We start from the raw sequence: 17,436 nt of genomic DNA, 5'->3' as shown, positions 1-17,436 counted from the left end.
CCGTGTATGGAAAAATGGGGCTATCCAAAACTTGTGGCGACGCAACTGTGGTGCACGAGAGGCTATAGATGACGTGTGAACAGTAGCTGTGGAGGTGTGTACAGGTGAACAGATGCGCAGCTGTCTAGCAACTGACCACACAAATTATCAGAGGAGTTACTGACAGTGTCTCCTCGACGACCGTTCTGCGAAAGTTGCCGCGTACGGGCCTCTGCAGCGAGTGCCCGGTTTGTGCGTGCCGAATGTCGTCCGACGGAGACACGGGCCGGAATTTGCATGGCGGTACCGCAGTCGGACTTCCACGAGTGGTGACGGGTGGCCTTTTCAGACGAATTAAATGTTATGCTCCGCCAACGTGAAACTTCTGAAAGAAAATAATCTGCAACAAATCTTACAGTGGCCCAGACCAGAGGAGGCAGTATTATTGCCTGGAAAATGTTTTCGTGGCATCCTCCAGGTGATCTCGTCATTCTGCACGGTGCAGTGGATCGACCCGAGTGTGCACCGATCCTCTGGGACTGTGGGCACCCGTACGGGCAGTTCGATTTTCCTGTGCACAGTGGAATCTGCCAGCTGGACAGTGCGACACGTCGCGCAGCTTGGAGTGTGGGGAAGGCGAGCCAAAGGTTGTGTTTCATTGGCAGGACACTTAGAAGATGCAACAAGTCCACTAAAGAGACAGCTTACACTGCACTCGTTCGTCCTCTGTTAGAATATTGCTGCGCGGTGTGGGATCCTTACCAGGTGGGATTGACGGAGAACGTCGAAAGGGTGCAAAAAAGGGCAGCTCGTTTCGTATTATCACGTAATAGGGGAGAGAGTGTGGCAGATACGATACGCGAGTTGGGACTGAAGTCATTAAAGCGAAGACGTTTTACGTCGCGGCGAGATCTATTTACGAAATTTCAGTCACAAACTTTCTCTCCCGAATGCGAAAATATTTTGTTGAGCCCAACCTACGTAATTAGGAATGATCGTCAAAATAAAATAAGAGAAATCAGAGCTCGAACAGAAAGGTTTAGGTGTTAGTTTTTCCCGCGTGCTGTTCAGGAGTGGAATGGTAGGGAGATAGTACGATTGTGGTTCGAGGAACCCTCTGCCGAGCACTTAAATGTGAATTGCAGAGTAGTCATGTAGATGTAGATGTAGATGTACGTGCGCAGTTCAAAGAGCTCAGAGATCAGTTTACCATACTCCCTCGGCCACCGAACTTCTCGGATGTAAAGCCAGAAGCCAGTAGAGTACCTGTGAGACTGTCTCGGTCGGGGTGTTCACTCCTCGGATCCTCAGCTGGGAATTGTAGTGCAGCTGGCAAAGGCACACGAGCCTACATAGGTCCACACCCTGTCCGTTCCTTCCAGAACCTCGTTTACTCTCTTCTTGCACGTTATAACAATTTCTTGGGTAGTTTAATACTTAACTTGTGTCGGCCTGTGGTTCATTGATAAGAACATCACAAAAGTTTCGAGCTTCACAAAATTATTTATCGACATTAGTTCACAACCAAACTGCACCGACTCCGGAAGTAAACGAAACACTGACTGACCTCCTCACTGAGTCGCTTTATATACAAACTTAACAATTATCATTGTTAATGTATTACAAAATGTAACTTACAATTAAAAACAATTTCATCTAAACTAATTGCTGTTACATTTGTTCAGGTTATAACATATGATGTAGAATAATATACTATTTTTATCATCATCTTTGGCTTTTGGTGTGTGAATTAATTCACAATCTGATTTCAACAATTATTTTGATTATACTTTAATTTCGTAATTAGTGACTGTATGGATTTTATTGCTAACATTTGATCGAAGTATACACATCGTGCTTCGCCAGATTGAGTTAATTAAATACCCGTGTTTTCTTAGTTACCGGAATTTTGTAAATTTGTGTGATGTAAATAACAAGAGGCAATTACCTGCGTAATTTACAAGCACCATTAATTACAATGAATTACATAAAAATGAATAATGAATGAAATTACATCACTGGGTAATAGTTATTTTCATTTGAACCAGAATGAGGTTTTTGTGTTAGCTAATTTACCAATTGCAATTAATGGCAATTAGAGGTGTTAATTATTTATGCTAACATGTCCGCAGCCTCTTAATATTTGTTGATAAACATTTATTACTTCAATTTTATGATCTGATATTTAATTTGACAGGTGTACATTACTTTGTCAATGACAACAATCTATTAACAATCATGAGAATGTACGTCATTCCACAATATTCTATACATCTTCACAAAGAAGAATAGGTTCTTTGGACAAACTGAACTGAACGATACCTATAAAGATACACATAAAAGGCTCTAGGAAGCAGTGAATCATATGATAAATACACGGATGCATATAAAAGGGTGGTATCAGACAGTTCATAATGATGTCGGGGGAGGCTGTTGCGTAATAACGTCCCACGGTGGTGTACTCTGCAAAAGGGCATTTTTCAGGCTTTTGATAGGTGGTCACGTTACACTGACTAGACAATGTAATTTCTGCCTATAGGAAAATCAAAGAGACCATTGGAGATAAGAGAAACAGTTGTATGAATATCAAGAGCTCAGGTGGCAAGCCAGTACTCTAAGGAGAAGGGGCTGCTGAACAGCAGAAGGTATACACTAAAGAGCCAAAAAATTATGACCACATCCTATTGCGAGATTCAATCTGCTTCGACTCTCTTCTGGTATTGTAAAAACGTAAATCATTTTTCACTTCCACATGTATCACCACACTTACGGAAGAACACTCAGTGTAAAAAGAAATCGTGGAAAATTTGTGATTTGACATGAAAATGAAGCAAAATTATTATTTTGCTTCTTATTAAGAAGATAGAAAAGCTCATAATTCGCTTTGTAATGTGTGAGTGCAGTGAAAATGGGTTAACTTTCTTTAGTAGATAATGACGACACATGCGCCACCCCACCTACCTTAGAATTGTTAGTGTTAAAACTAACTTCTCGTGAAACCTTTACGGGGACATGACGTGACGTTTAGCCCAGCTCTGTGCTGCACCCCCACTCCTCTCCCTCCTCCCCCAATCCTCCCATGCCGTTGACGACCTGCGAATGTTGGATTGCATGACGTGTGAATTGGCATTAGTTATCAGGGAGTGCCATGTACTCCAGAGGCCTCGTTTTAAGTTGGGTCTTTTGGTGACCTCTCAGATTGTACAATCATACAGGATGTGATGAAAAAGTAGTAGGACTGATTTACTGTAAGCCAGACAAACCGATGGAGGGGAGGCCGACTGGCTGGGAGTTATGGAAGGGACCTTCACGAACAGAATGTAACCCTCTGCAATCGTGTGTGGGCCTGTGGAGGGTGAGCACGCTGTTCTTTGTGAAGTAGTGTCATCACGTGCGGCACGGAACATACTCTGGAGTGGTGCTACACTGTGAATTTTTGCTTCAAACTTGGAAAAGCTGCTGCAGAAACCTTTGATGTGCTCAAGTAGGTCTACACGGATGCCGCCACGAGCCGCCAGTCGATGAAAATGTGACAAAAGTGAAACAACTTACAGGCCCTAATTCTTGGTTATAGATTTGTCTGGTTATTAATTAGTTAAGCCTTTCTTATAGAACCACTCAAACCACAGTTACAAAAGATTCGAAAACGAGAAATGTTTCCACGTCGTCGGTGCCCAGATTCTAGACTAATTACCGAAAAGTGAGTTGTGTGGAAATTTCGACAGAAACTCCGAACTGTGTTTGGAAAAACAATTGCGTTGTTACTGAAGGCAAAAGCTGGTGTTGTCAGTATGACTTCGAGAGGAAATGCCAAAGTTTGGAAAGGCACAAGGTACGTGTCACCTGATTCGAAGAATACCTGGCAGAGCGAGTCTAGACTGAAGACTGTTTTTCTGGTCTTATTTGATCTTCGAGGAATTATCCACAGGCAGTTCGTACCATTCCGGCAAACCACGAATGCACAGTTTTACCTGGATGGTATAGAGGGGTAGTGAAAAAGAGTCAAATGGGTGTGGCTGGACATAGTCCGTTCCCGGAAGCTCCACTGTGGTGTTGTGCTGTGCCACACGACGCCGTCGGTGCGGCAGCAAGCGGCAGAGTACGGCGTTGCCTCACCCTCCCTACAGCCCAGATGCGGCTCAGCCGGACTTCTTTCTCTTCCCTCGCCAGAAATGGGACACGGAGGGACGACGTTTTGACTCCGCCGAAGGCAGTGTGCCGAAGCACCCGGTGTTGGAAAAGCTCCCGAGAGTCGTACTTGTGATACCTATACGAGAGGTACCTCGAGTACTCTCCTCTCCCGTGGAACCTGTCCCCTCTGCAGAAAGTACAGGCTCTGTCATTACCTGTCCACTTGACTGCGAGTGGCGTTTCAGTGGTAGAGTTAGGCATCCTGCACAGGGTAGACAGTATAATATCTCTTGGCCCGTGCTAGCAGATAGAAATCAGTTCCACGACCTTTCTATTGTTATTGGTTTAAAGTGAAGATCAATCGCGAGGTGGCGCATTTTGCCTGCGCGAGTGAAATGTTTATTCCTAGACACCGTGTTGCTCCGTGGCGAGTGAACAAAAGAAAGAAAATTGGAATGTGACTGGACTTCATTGTGATGCAGGGTAACGAGAGGATGTGTAGGAAGTGTGTGTGCAATGAAACGGGTGTTGTTAGCTGCCATATTCAATAATTTGTGTTTTTTGAGATTCACAAGCGATATGTAATGTTAATGTGGAGTTCAGTAATGGCCGTAATACAGTCTGTTGCTTTTCGAAGGTAATTGCGCGTGTTTAATTTTGATCAAAGGATTCTGTGACGAAGTATTATGTACTACAAGCTCGTATAGGACTTCGAACATTTGGTTGTCGATGTTTGCTGTAGAACCTGCTTCAGTAACACGGTCAAAAGCATAGAGAAAGAGTTCTCTGCTAAAAGGAACTCATTTCACTTGCAGACAATCATCGAATGACCAAGTGTGAATGGCAGTGTTCCAGTTCGAGAAGATCCTATAAAAGTTTTCTTTCTCTTACATTTCAAAAGTTTTACAGCAACCGTCTGAGTCGGCAGTTGCATCTACACCACGAGAGTGACTTGTCTACGTGTACGAAATTACGTACGTTGTGGGGGTCATTGACGTTGCACAAAATATTGTACTTCACAGGCATACAAACAGAGACACTACACACACTAGTTCAATAAAAACGAGTTTAATATTACCAGCTGTAAAACCATTAATTTCTTCTTTTGAACAGTAATATAGTAACAGTTATCAGGGAGGACTCAGGGTGTTGTAATGGCCCTCCTAACTGACAAGTTTGAGGTGCTGTCTTTCACTGAAACTGAGCCAGTGAGACTCTCTTCACCTGTTTTGTTAAGAGGAGGCAAACACGAAAGGTTAGGGGTCTGTTAATCGTCGGCAGGTCAGACGTACAGTGAATTGTGTTATCCCTTAGGGCAGGGGTCTCCAAACTACGGCCCGTGGGCCGAAACCGGCCCGCGTTAGCTGGCTCGTAATGACGTTTAATATTGTATTATTTGAAGACTGATATTGGTTCATTGCAAATAATCCACATTGGTTTGTTGCTTGACTCCACCATGAAATATTGACATCCCCACTGCTCTTTAAAAATTCTTCATTCACTGTCAACCTTTAGTTTCTTTTCCATATCTGTACAGAACTTCACAAAAGATTGTAACCTGAGAATAAAATTGTGCTATTTAATACTAATAAAACTAGGGACTAGTCTGCCTAAACAAAATGCAATGAATTTATTTTTAAAGTACTTTAATTACTAAATTAAATGCAATTACACTGTAGTTCCACAAAAAAATACAGTGAAGAAATACTCAAGTCATGCTATACGTATTTCTATTTTCCTTCTCCCTTCGAATTCAAACTTTGAATTGTCCCACACTTCGTCATCTCACCTGCTAGTACAGTGCATAAAACACTAAAAAACCCGTGAGATACTCGCAACATAGACACAATCACGCAACAGAACTATCAAATATATGCTCTGGCTCTGCTACTCGCTACAAGACTACATAACTAAACTTATTGTTGCGCCGCTTGAAATAACAGTGCGTTGAGATACTCTACCTCTGTTACATCTTGCAGTGATAGTGTTGCTAACAATGATTTTGAGATTTCGTTAACTTTGGAGGACGCTTTCGTGAAGAATGTGCAGTGGCATACTTTTTTGTCGGTGAAATTCGCCAGAATAAAATACGCCAGAATTTCGGTCAGGTACGTCCACCAATCAAAATTATGTAATTAAATAAAAATCCTAGTTTGTTTTAGTGCTAACTATTCCCACAACCTTAGATTTTTGCAATTTCATCTTTCTTTTAGCCTTACATTACGGTGTTCGTGGAGTGCTAGGGCGCTTTAATCCCACTAGGTATATCTCGGCCCGTGTGACTTCGTGGAGGAGTCAATGTGGCCCGCGGACTAAAAAGTTTGGAGACCCCTGCCTTAGGGAAGTGGCAGTGAGGGACAGGAGATGTCACCAGGTGCACACAGTGTGGATGCCTGGAGGCCTCATTCAACATGTTGAAGAGGCTCATTCCAGCAGCCATTGAGGGAACAGCGTGCAACCAAATGCAGATTGTGGTGCATGTTGGAACAAATTATGCCCGTCATCTGGGCTCAGAGGTCATTCTTGGGTCATTTTAGAGACTGGCATAGGAGGTTGAGAAGACCGGCCTTGTGCGTGCAGGTTCAGCTAAGCTCACAATTTTCAGTATTGTCCCCAGAACTGATCGAGAACCTTCAGTGGAGTGGAAGGACTGAACCAGAGACTTTGAAGGTTCTGTGACGAGTTAGGCTGTGCCTTGTTGGACTTGAACTGTAGGGTTCCCCTAAATGGGTGAGGTGTGCACTACTCATCAGAGACTGCTACTCAGGTAGCTGACTGTGTGTAGCATGCACACTAGGGTTTTTTAGATTAGTCAACTCTCCATCTAGTCCAGATAACGATAGCTGTAGGAAACCCAGAAGTATCAGTGTAAGATTGTAACAAATGCCTCCCACATGTGAGATTATTACAATCCTAATGGTAAACTGCTGAAGCATTCCTAACAAAGTGCCAGAGTTTGAAGCACTCATGAAAAGCAGTGAATCTCATGTAATACTAGATACAGAAAGCTGACTGATGCTGAAATTAATAGCATTGAGGTTTTTAGGGAAAATTTAAGTATATATCAAAAGGGTAGGCAAATGGGAAGTGCAGGTGCCGTATATGTCACAGTAGACAAGAAACTCAAATCCACTGAAGTAGAAATTGAAGCACGTGATATTTTTTCGGCAAGACTTAATCTCAGGGGTGGGCGTAAAAAGATAATTGGATCCTTTTATTGCCCACCAGACCCATTACCTAAAGTAACCAAAATCTTTAAGGAAAACCTCAGGTAACTTCTACGTAAGTTCACCAATCGTACTGTAATCATTGGAGGAGAATTCAGTTGTACAACAATTAATTGGGAAAATTACAGTTTTGTTAGGGGTGACCATCGTAAGACATCCTGTGAAACTTTGCTAAATGCCTTCTCTGAAAACTATCTAGACCAGGTAGTTAGGAACCCCACTCATGATGGAAAAGCGCTGGTGTCCAAAATTAAAACAAAAAACTGCTATTTCCCTGCCCTGTGTCTAGTTAGAGATATACACATTCAAACTGTTAACAGATGTCCGTGCAATCGTGTTCTGCACGGCAGACAGCATTCCGGTCAACGGTCAAACACGCCAGTGATGGCATCGGTGCACCTTTAAAACAGAGTGGAGTTTCCCGGGTAGTCAGTAGCCACAATCGCCATGTACACAGTCACAGATGATGCAGTATGGCACAGAGAAGACGTCAGCCAGACTCGGATGGAGGGCTGTTGGAAGAGGTGGAGCAGGACAGTTGCAAACTGATGTGACGCAATGGCTTACTGCAAATTGTTCTGTTGTTTCTCGTCTCTAGTGTCAGTTTATAGAGACCGAAACCGTATCCCAAAGACTAGGGCAGGGCCCACCATATGTTGTATCAGAAAGAGAGGACCTTTGTTTGGCTGTAAGAATACGACGGTATTACCTTAGTATTGAACAGCAACAAGCATCTGACCTCTCAGAATCCGTAGGACGTGTTGTCTAGAGGCAAACAGTGTACAGAAGGCTTTGGCAGAGTGGCTGGATACTTGCTGCACGTGTACTTATGGCTTCGGCAGAGTGGCTGGATGCTTGCTGCACGTGTACTTACGACGTGTCCTCACAGAATAGAACATCTAGAGGGGAGCCGTCCTGGACAGTCGAACAGTGGGCCAGCGTTCTTTTCACAGACGAGTCTCGATTTTGTATGGAGAGTGATTCTTGTCTGATTAACATCTGGAGGGAATGTGGAACACGATTTCGGGATCCAAACATTGTGGAAACAGACCGATACCGAGGAGGATCCGTAAGCGGTATACGCAGGGATTATTTTGACCATTTGAAAACCTGTTAATGGAATTATATGGGTGAATTGGTAAGTATTAACTGCTGTCAATTATCGTAACGAGATCTAGGGACCTCGTGTGCAGTTGTTACGAGGTGCTCTGGGCCAGGACTTTGAGTTGATGGGCAGTAATGCTAGACATCGTAGAGCACGAGTGGTTGAAGTTTCCTCGGAAACGGAAGATATTGTATGCATCTTGTGACGTGCTTGCCCTCCCAGTTTGAATCTTGTCGAGCATGTCTGGGACGCACTAAGGATACGGGTTGCGTCACGTTAGCATCCACCAGCCACATTCCGAGACATGTTATAGTCTTAGGTGGAGATTTCAATTTACCAGATATAGACTGGGACACTCAGATGTTTAGGACGGGTGGTAGGGACAGAGCATCGAGTGACATTATACTGAGTGCACTATCCGAAAATTACCTCGAGCAATTAAACAGAGAACCGACTCGTGGAGATAACATATTGGACCTACTGATAACAAACAGACCCGAACTTTTCGAATCTGTATGTACAGAACAGGGAATCAGTGATCATAAGGCCGTTGCAGCATCCCTGAATATGGAAGTTAATAGGAATATAAAAAAAGGGAGGAAGGTTTATCTGTTTAGCAAGAGAAATAGAAGGCAGATTTCAGACTACCTAACAGATCAAAACGAAAATTTCTGTTCCGACACTGACAATGTTGAGTGTTTATGGAAAAAGTTCAAGGCAATCGTAAAATGCGTTTTAGACAGGTACGTGCCGAGTAAAACTGTGAGGGACGGGAAAAACCCACCGTGGTACAACAACAAAGTTAGGAAACTACTGCGAAAGCAAAGAGAGCTCCACTCCAAGTTTAAACGCAGCCAAAACCTCTCAGACAAACAGAAGCTAAACGATGTCAAAGTTAGCGTCAGGAGGGCTATGCGTGAAGCGTTCATTGAATTCGAAAGTAAAATTCTATGTACCGACTTGACAGAAAATCCTAGGAAGTTCTGGTCTTACGTTAAATCAGTAAGTGGCTCGAATCAGCATATCCAGACACTACGGGATGATGATGGCATTGAAACAGAGGATGACACGCGTAAAGCTGAAATACTAAACACCTTTTTCCAAAGCTGTTTCACAGAGGAAGACCGCACTGCAGTTCCTTCTCTAAATCCTCGCACAAACGAAAAAATGGCTGACATCGAAATAAGTGTCCAAGGAATAGAAAAGCAACTGGAATCACTCAATAGAGGAAAGTCCACTGGACCTGACAGGATACCAGTTCGATTCTACACAGAGTACGCGAAAGAACTTGCCCCCCTTCTAACAGCCGTGTACCGCAAGTCTCTAGAGGAACGGAGGGTTCCAAATGATTGGAAAAGAGCACAGATAGTCCCAGTCTTCAAGAAGGGTCGTCGAGCAGATGCGCAAAACTATAGACCCATATCTCTTACGTCGATCTCTTGTAGAATTTTAGAACATGTTTTTTGCTCGCGTATCATGTCATTTCTGGAAACCCAGAATCTACTATGTAGGAATCAACATGGATTCCGGAAACAGCGATCGTGTGAGACCCAACTCGCCTTATTTGTTCATGAGACCCAGAAAATATTAGATACAGGCTCCCAGGTAGATGCTATTTTTATTGACTTCCGGAAGGCGTTCGATACAGTTCCGCACTGTCGCCTGATAAGCAAAGTAAGAGCCTACGGAATATCAGACCAGATGTGTGGCTGGATTGAGGAGTTTTTGGCAAACAGAACACAGCATGTTGTTATCAATGGAGAGACGTCTACAGACGTTAAAGTAACCTCTGGCGTGCCACAGGGGAGTGTTATGGGACCATTGCTTTTCACAATATATATAAATGACTTAGTAGATAGTGTCGGAAGTTCCATGCGGCTTTTCGCGGATGATGCTGTAGTGTACAGAGAAGTTGCTGCATTAGAAAATTGTAGCGATATACAGGAAGATCTGCAGCGGATAGGCACTTGGTGCAGGGAGTGGCAACTGACCCTTAACATAGACAAATGTAATGTATTGCGAATACATAGAAAGAAGGATCCTTTATTGTATGATTATATGATAGCGGAACAAACACTGGTAGCAGTTACTTCTGTAAAATATCTGGGAGTATGCGTACGGAACGATTTGAAGTGGAATGATCATATAAAACTAATTGTTGGTAAGGCGGGTACCAGGTTGAGATTCATTGGGAGAGTGCTTAGAAAATGTAGTCCATCAACAAAGGAGGTGGCTTACAAAACACTCGTTCGACCTATAGTTGAGTATTGCTCATCAGTGTGGGATCCGTACCAGGTCGGGTTGACGGAGGAGATAGAGAAGATCCAAAGAAGAGCGGCGCGTTTCGTCACTGGGTTATTTGGTAACCGTGATAGCGTTACGGAGATGTTTAATAAACTCAAGTGGCAGACTCTGCAAGAGAGGCGCTCTGCATCGCGGTGTAGCTTGCTCGCCAGGTTTCGAGAGGGTGCGTTTCTGGATGAGGTATCGAATATATTGCTTCCCCCTACTTATACTTCCCGAGGAGATCACGAATGTAAAATTAGAGAGATTAGAGCGCGCACGGAGGCTTTCAGACAGTCGTTCTTCCCGCGAACCATACGCGACTGGAACAGGAAAGGGAGGTAATGACAGTGGCACGTAAAGTGCCCTCCGCCACACACCGTTGGGTGGCTTGCGGAGTATCAATGTAGATGTAGATGTAGATGTAGATGTGAGCAGCTCTGCAGAAGAATGGGTATTATTGCCTCAACATGACACTGGGGGCTTCATTCACAGTAGGATCTGTCGATGTCAGGCCCGTATTGCTGCCAGAGGTGTTCACACCCCATACGGAGGCCATTAACGAGTTGTCTGAATGTGTGTGAAAATCTGTTGAGTTGGAAAAAGCGAAAATAATTTGTGTCTACCATTATGCTTGTTGCATTGGTTTACTTTCTGTGGTTTTTACATTGTTTCTACTTTACTATAACATATTTATACTGTTTTTTGGCAAAATAAATGTGACCTTGCAAAATTTATGTTCGTTGCTTTAATTTTGAACATCAGTGTATATTGGATCTAATACCAACAAATAGACCTGACCTCTTTGAGGATTTCCACACCAAAACTGGTATCAGTGACCATGTGGTTGTGGCAACAATGATTACCAAAGTACAAAGGACATCTAAAACAAGCAGAAAGATATAAATGTTCAGTAAAAAAGATAAAAAAAAATTAGTAGATTGATATCACAGTGAGAAACGTGAAACTTTCTACACAGGTCAGGAGCATGTACGTGAATTCTGGCTCAGGTTTAAAAACAGTTGACAACACACTGGGTAGATATGTACCCAGCAGAACAGTTCATAGTCGGAGGGAACCTCAGATTTCTGCATAATAGCTACAAAACAAAGTTTGGGCTTAGTCCAGTCAAATAGCAGATATACCTTGCAAAAGGGTGGGTAGAAGAGTTTATTTTTCCAACTCGTTCATATGGTTGGAAAGATTAGAAAAACGAGTTTTGCCAACAAAATTTCGCTTGGGAAAACTTTCTGCAGCTTGGAAAATTTTGGCCTTTTCCAGTTTTTTCAAAATATCTCATTTTTTCTCCTATTCCTTTAACGTCTATTTTCTTTTTTAAAGAGCACAAAATTCTCTACAAATTTGATTCTTGCCAATTTTTTTTTTTTTTTTTTTTTTTTTTTTTCTACTCCCAATATCTAAGGCGCTACAGCGCCTCAAAAAATACCAATTTTTCAAATTTTGAGCATGGTGGCAAGATACCTTATTTTTGAGCACTATTTTTTCAGTTTCTGTTTGTGTAGTATAAATACATTATACATCATGTTGTATGTTGGAATTTTTCCATCTCACTTTCAGGTATTCAGTTTCTCTGTATGCAACATGAGGATTGCTGGGGACCCAACTATTGTTGATTCGTACATCACTACTTGAAGTTCACTATGGGCCACCTCAGCCCTGGTATTTGTAAAACTATAAATATAAAATACATCATTAAGACACACACACACACACACACACACACACACACACAATAAATTGTCTCAGGAAACTGAACTATTATTACCTGCAATAGGCAACCTAATTATGTAGGTAATTATTCTTGTGTATAAAAGCCACACAGTTGACATTAAAAATAAGTAGCTTTATAACAATTAAAATGCATTGTCAGTTACTAAAAAATGTTGACAGTTCTGGGTGTGTGATACTTGTAATATCGCACTTTAGTGCACTCGAGACAGATATGAGCATCACTTCCAACGTTTTGATGGGCCAGGTTCCTCAGTGTCACCAGAAATACCTTGAGTTACGGATTCAGGGTCTGTACATAGAGTTGATCCCAGATTGACCTCCTCTTTAAAATGCGAGTCAGCCGCAGCAAGTTTGTTGATTTCGTCAGCGGTTTCCTCAACATCCTCCATAACATCATCTTCACTGTCTTCATATTAAAATTTTGGCACGTTTTCACAGTTGACCCCAATACATTTATTGCAAATTGAAGAACATTTCAAACCCACTTTTCTGCAGGAGCATGCTCCGCCACAGTTCAGCTTGCATGAGCATGAAACAATGTGAAGAAGTGCTTCAGGTGCTGGACCTTGTCTCATTATAACGGGTCACTGTGATTCCAGCCCCATTTCTCAGGAAGTTTCCAGTTTCCCATCCAACTTTGGACTTGTTGGTAAGTCCGCAACAAATGATGTTGTACAGCATCTTGTGTAGGTGGCAACCGTGCAAGATTCAGTTTGCTTCTTGTGGCAGACTTGGCAACTAGCTGGTACCGCAAATGGTCTAGTGTGTGGGAACTGCCGACACCTCCATGCCTTTATCTACTTGTGTTGCAGGTCGGTAACCTCGTTTCTGTCCAGTAGCTGCAACACTGTGAAAGAACTTTCTGTAGCAAAATCTGTGGTACCACCCATTTGCAGCAACCAAATCATTTACATTTTGAATCTGCTCTCACTTGTTGACCAAATTCATCACCACGTCGTTTAGCCTGTTCTAATACTGTCGATTGCACTTCCAATTTCATTACTTTGTAAACAAAATTTCGTTTGGCGTATGGCAATCTTAACTGCTTGGTTAAAAAGTCATCAGAATTCCCTTTTGCACATACGAAGCATTTCTCTTTGAAATTGAACTGACCTTTTCCCTGCGACCGATGTTGCATGACTGTTGGTTCCTGAGGATGTCGAAGGCTAGCTGCTATCATTCTCTCATTAATGTACTTCTTGTAGCATGCTTCATGCACCATCACTTCACTGAGCATTTTCAAAAAACGGGTGTGAGCAGACTCCCTGCGTTTAGCACTACAATCGATAAGTGTGCTCAGTCCTTTCTTTTTCACATTGCGTCCACCATTCACCACAGTTTTTTCGCAAATGAAACACAAATTCATGTCAGACATACTCATTTTCAGCACCACAACGTATACTGAATGGAAGCGACTCCAAACTGTAGGACCATTATTGTTGTGTGCTAATAGCTGTCAGTGTGCTGTGAACAATCACCAGAGATAATCGCCTTCTGCCCGCCAAAGAATAAATACGCTTTTGTCCGCTAAAGAACAATTCCTACATACTTTTTCTTATAACTGATCATTAATGTCAATCAACTGTAGAAAATGTATGGCACCTGCATGCAATCGTGTTACATATTGTAACACAAATAAACTTCACGCAATCCGACGTGAATGTGTTCGTAGTTACTGAATATGATGCTGTTTGTCCTGGCCGTGCAGCAGAGTGAGATGGTAAATTCCAATTAATAACATGATGAGTAATATGTTTATACTACACAAATAGAAACTGAAATAACTGTTCAAAAATTAGGTAATTTGCCACTTTGCTCGAAATTTGAAAACTTGGTATTTTTTGACGCGCTGTAGCGCCTTAGATACTGGGAGTAGAAAAAAATGGTAAGAATCAAATTTTTAGAGAATTTTGTGCTCCAAAAAAGAAAATAGACGTCAAAGTGATCGGAGCAAATGAAACGGAGATATTTTGAAAAAACTGAAAAAGTCTGAAATTTTCGAAGTTTTTTGACTGCAGAAAGTTTTCCCAAGAGAAATTTTGTTGGCAAAACTTGGTTTTCTAACCTTTCCAACAATATGAACAACTTTAAAAAATAAAACCTTCTACCCCACCTTTTGCAAGGTACAGGCTTTTTTTCTGACAGTTTCACTGGACTAGCTATAGATTGATTATGCTGAATGAATCGCATTTGGCTGTCAGGAGAGCAGTGCAAGGTGCCTTCAGTGAGTACTGTAGCAGAATGTTGTCAATTGAAATTTCACAAAATCCAAAGAAAATCTGGTCACATGTAAAGGCTGTTAGTGGCACCAAAATTCTGTTAGTGGTGCCAAAATTAGTGTCTTGTCCCTAGTGAATGAGACAGGAACTGAAATTGAGGGTAGCAAAGCCAAAGCTGAAATCCGTAATTCCATTTTCAAATGGTCCTTTACAAAGGAAAACCCAGGAGAATTGGCCCAATTTAATCCCCTACCACTGGAAAGGTGGATGAAATAAGTGTTAGTGTCAGTGGTGTTGGGAAACAGCTGAAATTGTCAAAATTGAATGAAGCTCCAGGGGCCGATGGAATCCCTGTTAGATTTTATACTGAATGTGTGGGTGTGTTAGCCCCTCTTCTAACTATAATCTATCGTAGATCCCTGGAACAAAAAACCGTGCCCAGTTCTTAGAAAAAGGCACAGGTCACACTCGTCTACAACAAGGGTAGTAGAAGCGAGCCGCAAAACTACTGTTCAATATGCTTGACATTGATTTGTTGTAGAATCTTAGAAAATATTCTGAGCTGAAACATAATGGCGTATCTTGAACAGGTGTAGCTGTTCAATGCCAATCAGCAAGGGGTTTTGAAAACATTGATCGTGTGAAACCCAACTCGTATTTTCCTCACATCGCATACTGAAAGCGAGGCAACTATGGAGTCACTGTTGGGATTGGTCAACTCATACAAAAACCTGGGTATAACACTTTGTAGGGATACATAGGTTCAGTCGTGGGTGAAGCATGTGGTAGACTTTGGTTTATTGGTAGAATACTGGGGAAGTGCAGTCAATCTACAAAGGAGATTGCTTACAAATAAGTGTGTGGGACATGAACCAGATAAGACCAACAGGCGATACGGAATGTACACAGAGAAGGGCAGCACAAATGGTCACAGGTTTGTTTAATCTGTGGGAGAATGTCATTGAGATACTGAAGGAACTGAAATGGAAGACTCTCGAGGATAGACGTAAAGTATGCTGAGCAAAGCTATTAACGAAGTTTCGAGAACCAGCTTTAAATGGCTACCCTGTGTATTAGTTCACATAGGGATCGTGAGAATAAGATTATAATAATTACTGCAAGCGCAGAGGCAGTCAATCAATCATTCTTCCTGTGCTCCATACGTGAATGGATCTGGAAGAAACACTAATAACTGGTACAGTGGGAAGTACTCTCTGCCATACACCTCACGGTGGTTTGCAGAGTATAGATGTAAAAGTAGATGCAGCAAGGTTCCTATTTCGAAGGCTATTAAGTGTGTGTAACAATATGTGCAATAAATTATTTCTGATAAAATCAGTCACACTACTTTTTTGATCACACCCTGTATCTTCCATATCATCCTAATTTACTACTCCTTCTCTTTCCATAAATATTGTTTCAAAGTTAGCATAATTTGTATAGCTTTTTCCACATTTCGTGCTTCCCTTCTTCGCATAGTACTTGCTTGCTCTCTGTTTTTGATAAGGCTCGTAGTATAAAATGTAGTACGTCAATCTATAATTTAAAAAGGAAAAATTGCTACTTAATAAAATTGTACACTAGTTTTAAAAAATTAGCAAGTTCACAGTTGTACTTTAACCACATCATAATTCACATCTGACAGCAGACCACATGAGGGCATGTCGCTAGTAGTCCCTGAGGTGAAGTGTGGCAGTGGTCATCTTCTTACCTTTGTACTTAATTTGTGAAGAAAACTGACACCAGATCTGAGCTGCTCACCTCTTTGGGATGTTTCTGCAAACTATTCTCGAATTGCTGAACTTCCAGTGTTGTGTTGTCTGTTAATGAAATAGTTAATAGTGGAGAATTTTCAACATCTGGAAGTGTCTCGGAGCCATCGTCTCACAGAACCGTATATATTTGTCCAGCGGAGCAGTTCTCGGAATAAGTTCGAACACAGCTGGCTGATCTCGGTACGGATGGAGGGTCGGTGATGGTCCACCGTACACAGCCACGCAACTGATAGATCACTGCTTGTGACTGAGAATGTTCCAAGTATGTATGTGTGGAAGTAACCTTAAGAGCCTTGTATATGAGAATAAGCCACTGTGGGGTACAGAAGGTGTGAGGGACATCACAATTATGATATGCGGACAATACTGTGGTAAGGAACTGCACAAAATGTGGTTGTAGAAAGTTAGGCACATATAACTAACAAAGACTGACTACATGTACATCTACCTCCGCAAACCGCTGAGAAAGGCACGGCAGAGGGTATGTCCCATTGTACCAGCTTTTAGCGTTTCTCCCTGCAACATTCACATATGGAGCGTGGGAAGAATGATTGTTTTAATACCTCTGTGCGTGCTGTAATAATTCTAATCCTGTCCTCACGATCCCTATATGAGCAGCACCTAGTAACAGCAGAATGGATCAGTCAAGAGAGCTCAGTGGCTTCAGATGTCTGAAGAACAGGCACCACATACATATAATTAAGACGAAATGGCCAGTGATCTTTTCAGTGAGGACGCATACCGGGCTCAAACTCCTACAGGAATCGGCAAAACGCCACGAGCAATGAGGATAGTGGGCGAGGGGCAGTACGTCGGCAGTGTGTAGATAAGTGGACAATTTGGGTCTGGTGGGAGGCATGAGAGGGCAGTCCGTGCAATTGTGGTGACTACTGTGTCCGGGTGGCTTAGTGGTCAGGATATCTGCCTAGTAAGCAGCAGACCTGGGTTTGAATCACAGCCGGGGC

At 42.3% G+C, this 17,436-nt stretch overlaps 1 protein-coding gene across 1 annotated transcript in view; it reads left to right on the top strand.

Annotated features, from left to right (window-relative positions):
* Positions 1 to 17,436, top strand: part of LOC124553645 — a 71,158-nt gene that overhangs the window by 16,363 nt on the left and 37,359 nt on the right. The gene's annotated exons all lie outside the window — the stretch shown is intronic.

The sequence above is a fragment of the Schistocerca americana genome, chromosome 11 (genome assembly GCF_021461395.2).
Source record: "Schistocerca americana isolate TAMUIC-IGC-003095 chromosome 11, iqSchAmer2.1, whole genome shotgun sequence".
Lineage (NCBI taxonomy): Eukaryota > Metazoa > Arthropoda > Insecta > Orthoptera > Acrididae > Schistocerca > Schistocerca americana.
This window is presented reverse-complemented; position numbering and strand designations above follow the sequence as displayed.